This window comes from Neomonachus schauinslandi, chromosome 10 (genome assembly GCF_002201575.2).
Source record: "Neomonachus schauinslandi chromosome 10, ASM220157v2, whole genome shotgun sequence".
Classification (NCBI taxonomy): Eukaryota; Metazoa; Chordata; class Mammalia; order Carnivora; family Phocidae; genus Neomonachus; species Neomonachus schauinslandi.
Window position 1 is genome coordinate 109,312,451 of NC_058412.1, and position 14,058 is coordinate 109,326,508.

The 14,058-nt window shown below is 45.8% G+C and overlaps 1 protein-coding gene across 1 annotated transcript in view; it reads right to left on the reverse strand.

Moving 5' to 3' along the window:
* The window catches only part of PTPRA (protein tyrosine phosphatase receptor type A), a 157,711-nt gene extending 146,627 nt beyond the window's left edge, over positions 1 to 11,084 (reverse strand). Inside the window, exon 1 of the mRNA XM_021689138.1 lies at positions 10,831 to 11,084. The gene's annotated coding sequence lies outside the window, so the exon portion shown is untranslated. The remainder of the gene's footprint in view (positions 1 to 10,830) is intronic.
* Between the last annotated feature and the right edge of the window lie 2,974 nt (positions 11,085 to 14,058).

Here is a 14,058-nt window from a genome sequence, read left to right on the forward strand (position 1 = left end):
GCCTGGGTGGCTCAGTCGATTAAGTGTCTGCTTTCGGCTCAGGTCATGATCCCTGGGTCCTGGGATCGAGTTCCATATGAAGCTCCTTGCTCAGTGCAGAACCAGCTTCTCCTTCTGCCTGCTGCCCCCCTCCTTGTGCTCGCTCGCTCTTTCTCTCTCTCTCTCTGACAAATAAATAAAATCTTTCAAAATATGTCTTTTTTTTTCTTTTTTTTTTTTAAAGATTTTATTTATTTATTCATGAGAGACAGAGAGAGAGAGAGGCAGAGGGAGAAGCAGGCTCCCAAGGAGCAGGGAGCCCGATGCGGGACTCAATCCCAGGACCCTGGGACCGTGACCTGAGCCGAAGGCAGACGCTTAACCATCTGAGCCACCCAGGTGCCCCAATATGTCTTTTTTTTAAAGATTTATTTAAGTAATTTCTACACCCCACATGGGGCTCAAACTCATGACCCCAAGATCAAGATTCAGATACTCTTCCGACTGAGCCCGACAGGCGCCCCTCATAAATATCTCTTTACAGTTGGTTTGTATGAAACAGGATCTAAACAAGGTCTACACATTAATTACACTGAGTGAATAGGTGTCTACTCTTTTCTAATCTGTAATAATTCCTCCATTTTTTGTGCATTTATTTTGAAGTAACTGGCTTTGTTCTTCTGTAGAATTTCTCACATTATGATTTTCTAATTACATTCTGTAAACTCATAGTTAGATCTAGAAGTTCAATTAAGAGTCAGGTTTGATTTTGTAGGGGAGAGAGTATTTCATGAATGGCGTTATATTTTTTCCTATTGTATCACACTAAAGGAATATAAGGTTTGGTTGTATCCACTTTGGAGATAACATGATTGATCAGAAGATTGTCAGTCTGATCCTTCTATTATTACAGAGTTCCCTAATGGCTTTAGCAACCACTGATGATCAATGTCTAGGTACTTTATTTCATTAGATCACTTGGAATTTTTTTTAGAAATACATCTGGAGATTTTTATCAGGTAACAAATTTATGTTTCCAAGTTTTTAATGTGTAAAATTATGAGAGTTTTTATAGGTATAACAAAGTAACAATGAGAGCATGAGTCATCGGGGAAATGCAAATCAAAACCACAATGAGATACCACTTCACACCCACTAAGACAGCTATAATGAAAAAGACAGACGGGGCGCTTGGCTGGCTCAGATGGTGGAGAGTGCTTTTTGACTCTTGATCTTGGGGTTGTGAGTTCCAACCCCACACTGGGCGTGAAGCCTACTTAAAAAAAAAAAAAAGAGTAACAAGTATGCTGATGATATGGAGAAACTGGAACTTTTGTGCATTGCTGTTGGGAACTGTAAAACGATGCAGGTGCTTTAGAAAACAGTTTTGGCAGCTCCTCTACAAATTAAACAGTTATTACCATTAACCCTCCTAGGTACCATTCCTAGGTATATACCCAAGAGAAACGAAAACATATGTCCATCCACATAGGAACTTGTACATGTTCATGACAGCACTATTCATAACAGGCAAAAAGTGGAAACAACCCAAATGTTCATTAACTGATTTATGGATAACAAAACTGGTATATTCATATAACGGAACATTATATTATTAAGCTACAAAAAGCAATGAAGTACTGATACATGCCAAAATATGGATGAACCCCAAAAACATTATGCTAAGTAAAAGCCACATACTGAAGGATTCCATTTATATGACATGTCCAGAATAGGCACATCCACAGAGACAGAAAGATAACTGATTGCCAGAGGCTAGGGAAAGGACTGAATGGGAAGTGAAGCTAATGGGTGCAGAATTTCCTCTTGGGATAATGAAAATGTTCTGAAATTAGATGGTGGTGATGACTGCACAACTTCAAGAATATACTAAAAACCACTGAACTGTACATTTTAAAAGAGTGATTTAAGATTTATTCATTTGAGAGAGACAAGTGAGCAAGCACACTCGCACAAGCTGGGGGGGGCCACAATCTCATGACCCTGAGGTCATGACCTGAGCCAAAACCAAGAGTGAGACACTTAACCAACGGAGCCACCCAGGTGCCCCTAAATGGTGAATTTATGGTATGTAAATTATATTTCAATAAAGGTATTTTTTAATTACTAGGAAAAGGCTATTGCACAGCATATTTCTTTATAAGAAAAAAAGCAGTTACTTTTCAGTCAGTTAAAATAACTTCACTTGAAGAGACAGATTAAGGATATTAATTTTTCAAATAATATTTGCCAAGTAGCACACACAGAAAAAGTCAAATTTCTTATAAAAGAAAAATGCATAACATCAATTTTACTTTACTACAAGATAGCCAACATATGATAATCTGCCTCAATAATCCATTAAGTGGCAGTGAATGAATTTCATCCTTTTATTCAGTCAAAGCAACTGTCTATCTGTAGTTCACATTTAGACAATTATTCCACAAAGCAGTGTTATTAAGGCAGTCATTTACTATTAAGAATGTATCTTCTCCAGTACAACCTTCCTCCAGTAGCTCACAAAAGATGTGATTTTGGGGGGGATTTAGTTATTAAAAGAAAATCTAGCAAATACTAAGACATGATAGAAGCTTCTATACTTTTATAACTACATATATAGAAAGCCCCCACACTGCAAAATTTGTCCCATTATTGTTCAAATCTTCAGCAACATTTTCTATTCCTCATACAAGAGTATTTGCTGAAAAAGGAATGCATTTTGGCTTCTTGACATATTGCTTTGCAGTCTTTTTTTAAAGCAAGACTTTTAGGGGGTGGGGTGCATCAGGAAGAACCTGTCAATGGTATGTGCCTTTTTGTCTTTCATAAGAACAAGAAAGCTCGGGGCGCCTGGGTGGCTCAGTCAGTTAAGTGTCTGCCTTCAGCTCAGTGACGATCCCAGGGTACTGGGATCGAGCCCCGTATGGGGCTCCCTGCTCCGTGGGAAGCCTGCTTCTCCCTCTCCCACTCCCCCTGCTTATGTTCCTTCTCTCACTGTGTCATTCTCTGTCAAATAAATAAATCTTTAAAAAAAAAAACAAGAAACCTCAAAATATATACTTTAATCACTAGGTTAGTAAAATTGTGTAGAGCATCTGATTGAATAGCCTATGACTTTAAACATCACTGGAAAGAGAAAAATGCTGAGGTCCTCTTTATGCTCCATATGCTTAGTTTTCAAATGCCCTGGTACTAATGACAGCCTTGTATTTTATTATTTTATATCACAAGGTTCTACATACTCTTAAGATTCCTATTAATGACAGAGGATGTAAATGCATGTTTCAAATAGGCTTCCTGATACTTTCTAATGTAATAAAAGCTGACTTATTTAAACTGATTTAATAGCTCAGTGACAGTTTATAATAGGAGCTGAACAAGGATCAGCTCCGCCATTGTTTGTTTCTGCTTGCATTTCTTCAGTCACTGGTTTCTTTGCAGAAATTGTTTTAAGCCACTTGTCCATTTTGTGAAGGTTTAATTTTAAAAAAACACAACTAGGTAATATAAACTGTTACCAATGTTGCAATACACTGAAAGGAAATGTATGATTATGGCTGTGCTTGCTCACTGCAGAACTCCCTTCTCTTCCTTCAGGACACCCAGAATTCACAGTAACACAGTAACACTGACTTACAGACCCAATTCCTAAATTTAATGTTTTACCTTTTTTTTTTTTGATAAATAAAAAGCTCTAAAATTTCCCCCAGCATCCCAGTGAGTCATCGTATCTACCTCACTTTGAAAACTACCGCTCTAGATTGCAGACACAGTGAACTTTTTACAACTGCAATCAGTTCACTCTCCTCCTTATCATCCTATAATGGCTTAGCTCTGCCTTCAGGATAAAGTCCAAAATCCCTGCATCTTATACAGGGCCCTCAACTCTGGCTCCTGCCTCTCTCTAGTCCAGTGGTTCTCAACCCTGGATGCATATGGGAAACACCTAGGGACTTAAAAATATTTATACATTCTCAGGTCCCACCTTAGACCAATTAAATCAAAATACCTGGAGGTGGGGTATTTGCATCCCTGATTTTTTAAGTTCCCCAGGTGAATCTAAAGTGCAGCCAGTGTGGAGAACTACCCCTCTTACTCACCAAGGTCTCAATTAGGCCTTGTTACTCCAGATGTGATCCACCCACCATCAGCATCTGCCTCACCAGGGAGCTGGTTAGTAATGCAGAATCCTAAGTCCCGCCCCAGACATACTGAATCAGGACTTGGCATTTAACAAGGTCTCCAGATGGTTCATGTGAACATTAAGTTAGAGAAGCAATGCCCTTAGGTACCAAACCCCTTCCCAGCTCAGGGACTTCATAAGTATTATCTAACATCGAACCTCTCTGGCATTAGCCCACAAGTGGGAAAGGACAGACATCACATCCATGTTACTTTGGGATATCCCCAGCTCCTGGCACAATGTCTACTATTTTCAGTTGAACATCTAGTCTTACATTTCATATCAACATGATCTTATCCTAAATTTCCACAACATTTCTGACCTATTAACCATGTCTTTCATCAAAAACAAGTTTCCTTTAGATACGTAACTCTTGGATACTATAAATTAAACCTAATTCAAAGTACCATTATATCTCGGTTGAATTAATAAAATATTAGGTTGTGTTTGTAATAGTACTGACTGGACTGTCAGGAAACAGGGCCACATAAATTGTTGATGGTGTTATAGCTTAGTTCAACCTTTCCAGATAGCAATTTGGCACTGGAACTGTAACCAGACTCAGTGAACCCATTTTAGGGGCAAGAGTCCAAGAAAATAATCCAAAAGATGTATTTGAGCAAGGATGCTCAAAAGTACCATTTATGGGGCACCTAGATGGCTCAGTCAGTAGAGTATGCAACTCTTCATCTCAGGGTTGTGGGTTCGAGCCCCACGGTGGGTGTAGAGATTACTTAAAAATACAATCTTATTTATTTATTTATTTATTTATTTATTTATTTATTTTTAAAGATTTTATTTATTTGACAGAGAGAGACACAGTGAGAGAGGGAACACAAGCAGGGGGAGTGGGAGAGGGAGAAGCAGGTTCCCCGCTGAGCAGGGAGCCCGATGCGGGGCTTGATCCCAGGACCCTGGGATCATGACCTGAGCCGAAGGCAGACGTCTAACGACTGAGCCACCCAGGCGCCCCTTATTTAGTTATTTTCTTAAGGCAGAGGGTGGGGTCGGGGGTTGTGCAGAGGGAGAGAGAGAATCTTAAGCAGCCTCCACGCCCAGCATGTGAGACTGACACAGTATTTGGCAGGGACAGACACACACCTGGGTGGCACAGTCAGTCAAGTGCCTGACTCTTGGTTTCAGCTCAGGTCATGATCTCATGGGTTGGGGGATCAAGCCCTGGGTCAGGCTCACATGCTGGGCATGGAGGCTGCTTAAGATTCTCTCTCCCTCTACCCCTTCCCCCCTCCCTTCTCATGCCAGTACATGCCTACTAACTCTCAAATAAATAAATCTTAAGAAAAAAGTGTAATAGTAAAAAGCATAAAATAAAGGAAAAAATTTAAAAGACTGTACAAACTAGTTATCAGTGCACAAATTACTATTCTGTGATTTAAATTAGATACATAAATGAGTAAATATAAAATATTTTATGCTAGGGGCACCTGGGTGGCTCAGTCGTTAAGCATCTGCCTTCGGCTCAGGTCGTGATCCCAGGGTCCTGGGATCGAGCCCCGCATCAGGCTCCCTGCTCCGTGGGAAGTCTGCTTCTCCCTCTCCCCCTGCTTGTGTTCCCTCTCTCGCTGTCTCTCTCTCTGTCAGATAAATAAATAAAATCTTAAAAAAAAAAATTTTATGCTATTCAAGAATACAACAATCATATTCTGTATGTACTGATTATAAATACAAAAAAAAAAGCTATGCCTGTATACTGACACAAATGGATGTGAATTTAAAGTAAATACAGGGGCACCTGGCTGGCTCAGTCAGTAGGATATGTGTCAATCTCAAGGTCTTCGAGTTCAAGCCCCACCTTGGGTGTGGAGCCCACTTAAAAATAAATAAATAGGGCGCCTGGGTGGCTCAGTTGGTTGAGCGACTGCCTTCAGCTCAGGTCATGATCTCACGGTCCTGGGATCGAGTCCCGCATCGGGCTCCCTGCTCTGCGGGGAGCCTGCTTCTCCCTCTCCCACTCCCCCTGCTTGTGTTCCCTCTCTCGCTGTGTCTTTGTCTCTGTCAAATAAATAAATAAAATCTTAAAAAATATGTATATATATATTCTTTATAGAAAGGAGAATTTACTAAATGTAAAACTATATTTGCTTTTTTTTTAAGTTTTAATTCCAGTTACATAGTGTTATATTAGTTTCAGGTGTACAGTATAGTGATTCAGCACTTCATACGTCACTTGGTGCTCCTCACGACAAGTGGACTCCTTAATCCCCATCACCTGTTTAGCCTGTCCCCCTGCCCAAACTATATTTATTTATTTATTTATTTTATTTATTTATTTTTTAAAGATTTTATTTATTTATTTGACAGAGAGAGACACAGCGAGAGAGGGAACACAAGCAGGGGGAGTGGGAGAGGGAGAAGCAGGCTTCCCACTGAGCAGGGAGCCCGATGCATGGCTCGATCCCAGGACCCCGGGATCATGACCTGAGCTGAAGGCAGATGCCTAACAACTGAGCCACCCAGGCGCCCCACATATTTCTTTTTTTAAGTAAACTCTACACCCAACGTGGTGCATGAACTCATGACCCCAAGATCAAGAGTTGCATGCTCTACTGACTGAGCCAGCCAGGTGTCCCTACAGAGAATATATTAAAACAAATTCTGGGGCACCTGGGTGGCTCCGTTGGTTAAGCGTCTGACTCTTGGTTTTGGCTCAGGTCATGATCTCAGGGTCATGGAGATCAAGCCCCACGTTATGCTCCACACTCAGCATGGAGTCTGCTTGAGATTATCTCTCCCACTCCCTCTGCCCCTCTGGCTCATGCGCTTGCATTCTCTCTTTCTCTAAAATAAATAAATAAATCTCTTTACAAAATAAGTAAATAAAAATAAAAAATTTTAATGTTGGGTTATTTATGGGTTTGCCGTTCAGTTTTATTAAGTTAGTGCTATATAGTGCTATTTTTGTTGTACTCAGACTCACTAAAAAGACATTTCTTCAGCTCTGGTATTTGGGAACATTAGTTACTGCATTAGAAGTAAAAAGACAAGGGCGCCTGGGTGGCTCAGTTGGTTAAGCGACTGCCTTCGGCTCAGGTCATGATCCTGGAGTCCCGGGATCGAGTCCCGCATCGGGCTCCCTGCTCAGCAGGGGGTCTGCTTCTCCCTCTGCCCTCTTCCCTCTCGTGATCTCTGTCTCTCATTCTCTCTCTCTCTCAAATAAATAAATAAAATCTTTAAAAAAAAAAAAAGAAGAAGAAGAAGTAAAAAGACAAGATCCGTATTTGGTCAGTTTCCTGCTTATAACTCAAATTCACACTTTATCTGCATCTCACTTTTTCCACATGAAGGTGGAGAAAAATAATGCAACAATGTTTACAAATCAACTGAGTGCCTCCAATGAAAGGTGCTGGGCAAATACAAGTATCAGAACTGCTTAAAAAACCACCACCACCACCACACTGACAAGTCACACAAGTCACTTATCCTTCTGAACCTCAATGTCTCCCTTTGTAAACTGAAAGAAATCAATTAAAATCACATGGGAGGAGATTAGTGAGAGAAAAGTAGGCATATGATGGCCGAAAAAGCATCCCAGGTGATCCTGATGTATACTCTGATGAAGAACCACTGAGTCCCATTCACAGTTTTTGGGAGGAGAATGATTAAGTTAGTACAAACACCTTGAAAGGGCGGTGATTTGGCTATAGGTCTGAAAATTTTAAATGCATATATATCCTTTAACCCAGTAATTTCACTTCTAGAAATATATTGTTCAGGTAACTTCACACATGAGCTCCTTACAAAGTACTATGTACAAAAACATCCATTGTAACACTGTAATAGAAAAATCTGGAAACTTAAATATGGTTTAACCTGAAGACTAGTTACAAATTATGGTGCAACCACACAATGAAAAAAGTAAAAAATGTCAACAGAAAGAATGAACAGCTTTATATCTACTAATATGGAATGATTTCCTAAATATGTTAAAAAGGAAAAAGGTGTGACTGGTATGTACCATGGGGGGAGGAATATGGATAGGTAGACTCATGTTTATAAAGGAACAGTGTCTATGTAAGGCCACTGAAACGAAACTCCAGTCATCTCTGGAGAGTTCAGGGTAAGAGGGAGACTTATTTTCCTCTATGTTCCCTTTTATACTGCTGGAGTGTTTTCTCTTTCTCCCCCCCCCTCCACCCGGCCCCTTTTCTGCTGGAGTGTTTTCTCACATGTATTTATCTTTTCCTGAAACTGAGGATTCTCTCAAGGCCTCCCTCTGAGTCTGAGGCTACGATTCCATCTCTGTAGGGCCTCAGCATTGCCTCCAAATTGCAGGGGCATCAGCTTCTGGCCCCACACTGCCCCTAAATGACTTTTCCAAAGCCTAGTCAGCCCAAGGTTTCTGTCTTTAAAATCCTCCAGTGGCTCTCCACTGCCCAAACTTGAAAACAGCACATACAGCCCTGCAAGCTCACCCTACTCTCATCTCCCACCCTTCTCCCCTCTACCCAATCCAGTTGTTTTAACTTCTCCCGGTTCCCCAAGGACAATGGACTCCTTCTTTCCTATATCCTGTCTATGACACACAAACTCATACGCATCCTCTGTGACCCAAAGGCCCCCCTCCCAGGAAAGGAATGCTCTCTGTACAGCCTGACAGATGTTCTGGAACTAGACGGCCAAGATTCAAATCCTGACTATTCCCTCATGTGCCCCCTATATGGCCTCAGTTTCCACCCTTGTCAGATAGGAAAAAGCCTTGACTGTTTAAAGGATTAAATAAGACAATTCATGGAATGAATTTATTACACGGTCTCTCACAAGGCAAATAAAAGACAATAGTTATTATCATTATTACATTCCCATGGCACTTGTGAGGTATTTGTATTCACCTGTCCTGCATTAGACTGTGAGCTCCTAAAAGGTAAAGATTTGACTTCCATGCTTTTATGTTGTATCCCAAGCACTTCGCCTGGCAAATAGAAGGCACATGAACGCCTTTACTTAAATCAGATGATTGGCTTTTCTGGTTCTGAATTTCATCCAGATGGTAAACAAGTGGCTACAAGGTACCCAGGAACAACCTCCTGGATCCCACATGCCTTAAAATGCATCTATTAGCCAGGCCACTTGGGGCAGGCAGAGGTGAAGAGAGACCACGGGGCTCTGAGGCTTTCAGAGACAGTCAAGCAGATTGGAGACCATTGTGATAGGAGACCTGCCGGTTCCTGCCCGCTGACTACTTATGGGGACTGGGTCAGATGGACACGGGAGATGGGAAATCTGAGATATTAAACGTCCAAGATGTGCCAAAGACTCCAAGCAGGCCTTCAGGAAACACTCAGGAAAAGATTCTCTCAGCAAGTGGGTACCTGGTAAACAGAGAAGAGACATACAGGGGAAGAGATGGGATAGGACCTACAAGACAATGGAGAGGAAGAATCCTCTTAGCATGGGAGATGGAAAGGTAAACAAGACACAGTTCCTGGCCTCAAGAAGCTTCTCAAATCAGAAGGCCTTTAAAGACAGAGGTAGAGCTTGGCAGATAAGGGTGGGGGAGGAAAAAGGATCACACAAGCAAAGGCATCCAAGCATGTGAAGAGGCAGTCAAGCAGCTCTAAATGGCTGGGGATGAGAGAAAGGAGAATTGAAGGATTAAGCTAAGAGTAAATTGAGGCAAGATCGTCCAGGGCCTTGTATGACTTGATAAGACATTTTGGGCTTCATTCATCCCACGGGAAAAGGGAGAGCGAGGAGTTTTTAAGTAAACAAGTGACAGCATCAGATCTGTGTTTTTGGAAGGAGTGGCCAGGCAGGAAGATGTTCGCCCATCTTCCACCCTCAGTTCTCTCCTCGCCCACCATCTTCTGGTTCTAGGCTGCCTTAAGAGCAAGCAGGTGGCCAATGAAGACATCTCCTGGGAAATGTGACTGGTTCTAGAGCACGAATCCCTACCCTAGGTAAAGGTTTCTGAACACATTTATCTCGCCTAAGGAGGCTTTGAACATTCCTCTTCTCCAATCTTACAAACATCATCACCGAGCTCAAAAAAAAAACAAAACAAAAAAGCCTCAGCTCTGCCATTATTTTTTTCATCTTCAGGAAATGCAATTAGGAACCAATTTTCCAAAAAACAATATTCTTTATTTTATTTACCAAAAGTAAAAAGGAAAGGGATCTGCATTTCCAACTGGCTCATTCCGAATTCTGGGCGGCTCTGAGCCCCTATTTCCCTTCTTAAGCAGCCTCGACAGTTGGGAGTGGGCGGAAAAGAGAGGCGCCTGGGCCAGGGGCCGGGTGGGGGGGCGGGGGGCGGTGGTTAAAGGAAAGAAAAGTTGGTCTCCGCAAGAGCAAATTTTCTCATGCCAGGAGTTTTCCTCTTTCTTCCCATTAAATGGACCTGAGCAAATTCTGTTCTCACTGTTCCAAGTTTCTTCTTTCAGAATGAACTACGGCAGCGCCCCGGCCTGGCCCCAGGAGGACGCACGCAAAGTTCCCGGGCAGTCGAGAGGGGTCGGCGCCCTGTCCGGCACGTTTCCGGGGACCCCCGTACGGAGAGCGCAAGGACGCGGGGTCCGACTGGAGCCGCCTGATGGGTTCTGCGCGGAAAAGAGGGCCTGGGGCTCCGGCCAGCGACCCCTCCCACCCGCGCCCGGGAGCCGCCCCCCCTTGCGGAGCCCACCGGGGCGGCGGCGGCCGCGAGCACTCACCGAGTCCGGCGCTGGGCGGGACCGCTGGGAACGAGGACGGCGGCTCCGCGGCGGCGTCTCGGCCCGCCACACGCCCTCAGGGCCGCCGCCCGGCCCGCGGCTCGGAGCTCCGCGGCGGCGGCGGCGGCCTCGCCTCCATGGCGAGGGGAAGCGGCTGAGGAGCGACTGGGCGGGCGGCGGTGATGGCGGCCGCGGCCCAGGGTCCGAGCTGGCTGGCGCGCGCGTCTCTGTCAGCGCCGCACTCGCCGCAGCCTCGCTCCCGACCCGGCCTTGGCTGTAAGGTGCGTCCTCATTGGCGGTTCAGAGACGGGCGCTGGTTGGCCCACAGCGAACGGGCGTCTCCCGGCCCTCGCGGGCCCCGCCCTTGCGCGCCTCCGAGCTCGCGTTCGCACGCTCGCCTGAGGCGCTGAGCCGGGTCTCATGGTCTCTCCGGCTCCTGCGCCGCGTGGGTGGTGTGCGTGCGCCCTGCAGCAGCCGGGACCTTGGGGAAGCGGGACCCCGGGAGCGCTGGCCTCCCGTGCACCAGCGCCGTCCGCCTCTACAATCCCAGCCCCCTGGACGTGGGCCTTCTTCCCAGTTTACAGATGAGGAAACTGAGGCCAAATACGAATTACACCAATGCCTGGAACTCAAAAGCTGTCTTTCCACCCCTCTCTCCAAATGTATTCCTTTCCGACTCCTTACCCCGCCCAGTTGCTGCAAGGTATTCAAAGGACGTAGGCTCTTTTGGGGAGAGGAACCTGCGAAGCCCCTAGAATGATCCTGGCACCGTAGGTGTTGCCTTACATCAAGTCAGCTCACGCCATCCCCACCCAAGCCCACAGGGAAATCTCTCCGGCTTTCTAGATACGCCTACCAGGGCCTGGCTTGCCATAGAGCCGAGTACAAATACGACACATGGTGCTCTGCGGTGGGGGTGTTATTTGCGATAGGACAGAGGGGAGGGGAGGTTCAAAGCACAGAGGACCCGGAGATGCGTCCCGCCCCTGGGGCCGGGGTCGGGGTCGGGGTCGCGCGCGGACCTCTTCCCCAGGGCTCCCTGCCCTACGTGTGGTGCCCCAAAGCTATGCGTAAGTCTGTCCCGCAGCTGCGGCTCACCCAGGCTACGGGACTTGGGCGTCCGCGGCTGAAGGCCGGTTACGCGGTCGTGGTGGGTGGCGGGTGACACACTCTTGCTGGTTGTGGCCCCCACACGAGGTCCCTCGGACGCTTCGGGCCCTGCTCAGGGCGAGTGGTTGGGCATGCATGCTGGAGACAGATTGCACAGCAGTGTGCAAGCAGAGCTTCCTGGGGGGACCCTTAATCCCGGACGCAGAGTCCGCGCCGCCTGCGGTGGGTGGTGCGCCCCAGGGGAAGTCTGTGGCCGGCGGCAACTCTTCTTCGTGACAAGGGGTGCCTGGGGGTATATTTTGGTGCAGAAGGAGCCCACATCGGCAACTATTTCCTCGGGGTTGGTGCCCCTATCACCTGCAGTCCCCACCACCGCCTGCAGTTGGGGCGCCAATTTAGGACTTTATGCACTCTCCCTTCTCCTCATTTGTGCAATCAGCGAGTGTGTGCTGAGCTGAGCCAAGGCCTGGAAATACAGGCAGCGGTGGCCTCCTTCAGGCTGGCCCCTCCCAAGCAGGGAAGTTCCTTCTCTAGCCGGAGTTGTGTCTCTTGCTTTCAGCAGCGCCAGAGGGGTCACAAAATGGCCAAACCCTTGGCGCCTCTGCCCGAGAAACACTCCAGCCCAAAGGCCCAGAGGCCACATGCTCAGTCTCTTGTTAGACCCCAAGAACAGCCAATGAGGACACGTTCTTCCACACGTTTCCCAGGAAGTCCAAACTCAATCTGTCTGCACACCAAAAGGAAAACGGAAAAGCCTGAACTCAAAGCGTTTAGAAACCCTGAAAAATAATGACTATATGTGCAAGAGGTACCTGGGTACCTAGGGTAGCCGTAGCATCTTAAGACCAAACCCCACCAGCTTAGTTTTGCTTTCTCTACATCTGCCCTATTAGCTCTTAGTATGCCTCTTTTGGTTGATATCTTTCTTTATAGTTTTATTTATATTACCATAAAAATGTTTGACATGCTACTTATATGTTCTAACATATGTGAAAATAACTATTAAAAAGTGTTGGGGTACCTGGCTGGCTCAGTGGGTAGAGCATGGGACACCTGATCTCAGGGTCGTGAGTTTGAGCCCCATGTTGGGGGTAGAGTTTACTTAAGAAATAATCATAATGATATAAAAAGTGTTCATCCTCAAGATAATCTGGACAGCCCCCCCCGCGCGTGTGTGCGTGCACACACACACACACACACACTTGATGTGGCCACACTTCGGAAAACACTGCAGGTTGGGTGTGGGAGTCAGAGAGCCCTGGGGTTCAAGCCCTGCCATTGGCTGGGTGACCTGAATCTCCCTCTGCTACTCTTCCTGGAACCTCCCAGCCTCTGGACTGAGAATTAAAAGCATGTACAGCTTGGCAAGTAACCCATTCTCAGGAAATGCAGTTCCTTCTCTTCATGAGACAGCAGCAATGTGGTCAGAGCATTTGTGATGTGTGTAGGGGTGAGAGAACCTCAGAGCTAGGAGAGGCAGGGTCTTGGGTACCCCATCCTGGAGACTCTGGGAAGGAGTTCAGCTCAGTAACCACGCAGACCGTTTCCAGTGGAAGAGAACAGAGTCCCATCCTCATCTGCCCATGTGTGGAGAGCTGCCCAGCCTCCCCACCTCACCTGATGCCCAGGGTTTCCACACTTTTGCCCATCACCACAGGGCAAAGGGCTGTCTTTGAAGAGGACAGAATAAGAAAGGAGGACCAAGGCGGTGGGGAGGCAGGCTTTCTATACTCAGGCCCACCCATGTGGGAGGCTGAAGCCCTGCTCCCAGTCCTGCTTTAAGTCCAGCTCACTGGAGAATATACCTACAGGTAGGCATTTGTGAGCCACGCCACAGGCGCCCCAAGGAGTCACAGGGTTTATGAGAAAAGGACTGGACTGAAGAAGAGCTGGAAGATGGGGGTAAAGGACTCTTGTTTCATTAGGTAAATCACTTCCCCTCTCTGGGCCTCTTTCTCCATCTAGTAAATGGAACAATGAATCATTCGCTCAACAAATATTGAGTACAAACCATGTGCTGGACACAGCAGGGAATAAGACAGAAAAGGTCTCTGCTCTCAGGAATTTACATTCTGGACGGGAGACAGACAATAAACAAACAAGTGAAAAGAAAATTTC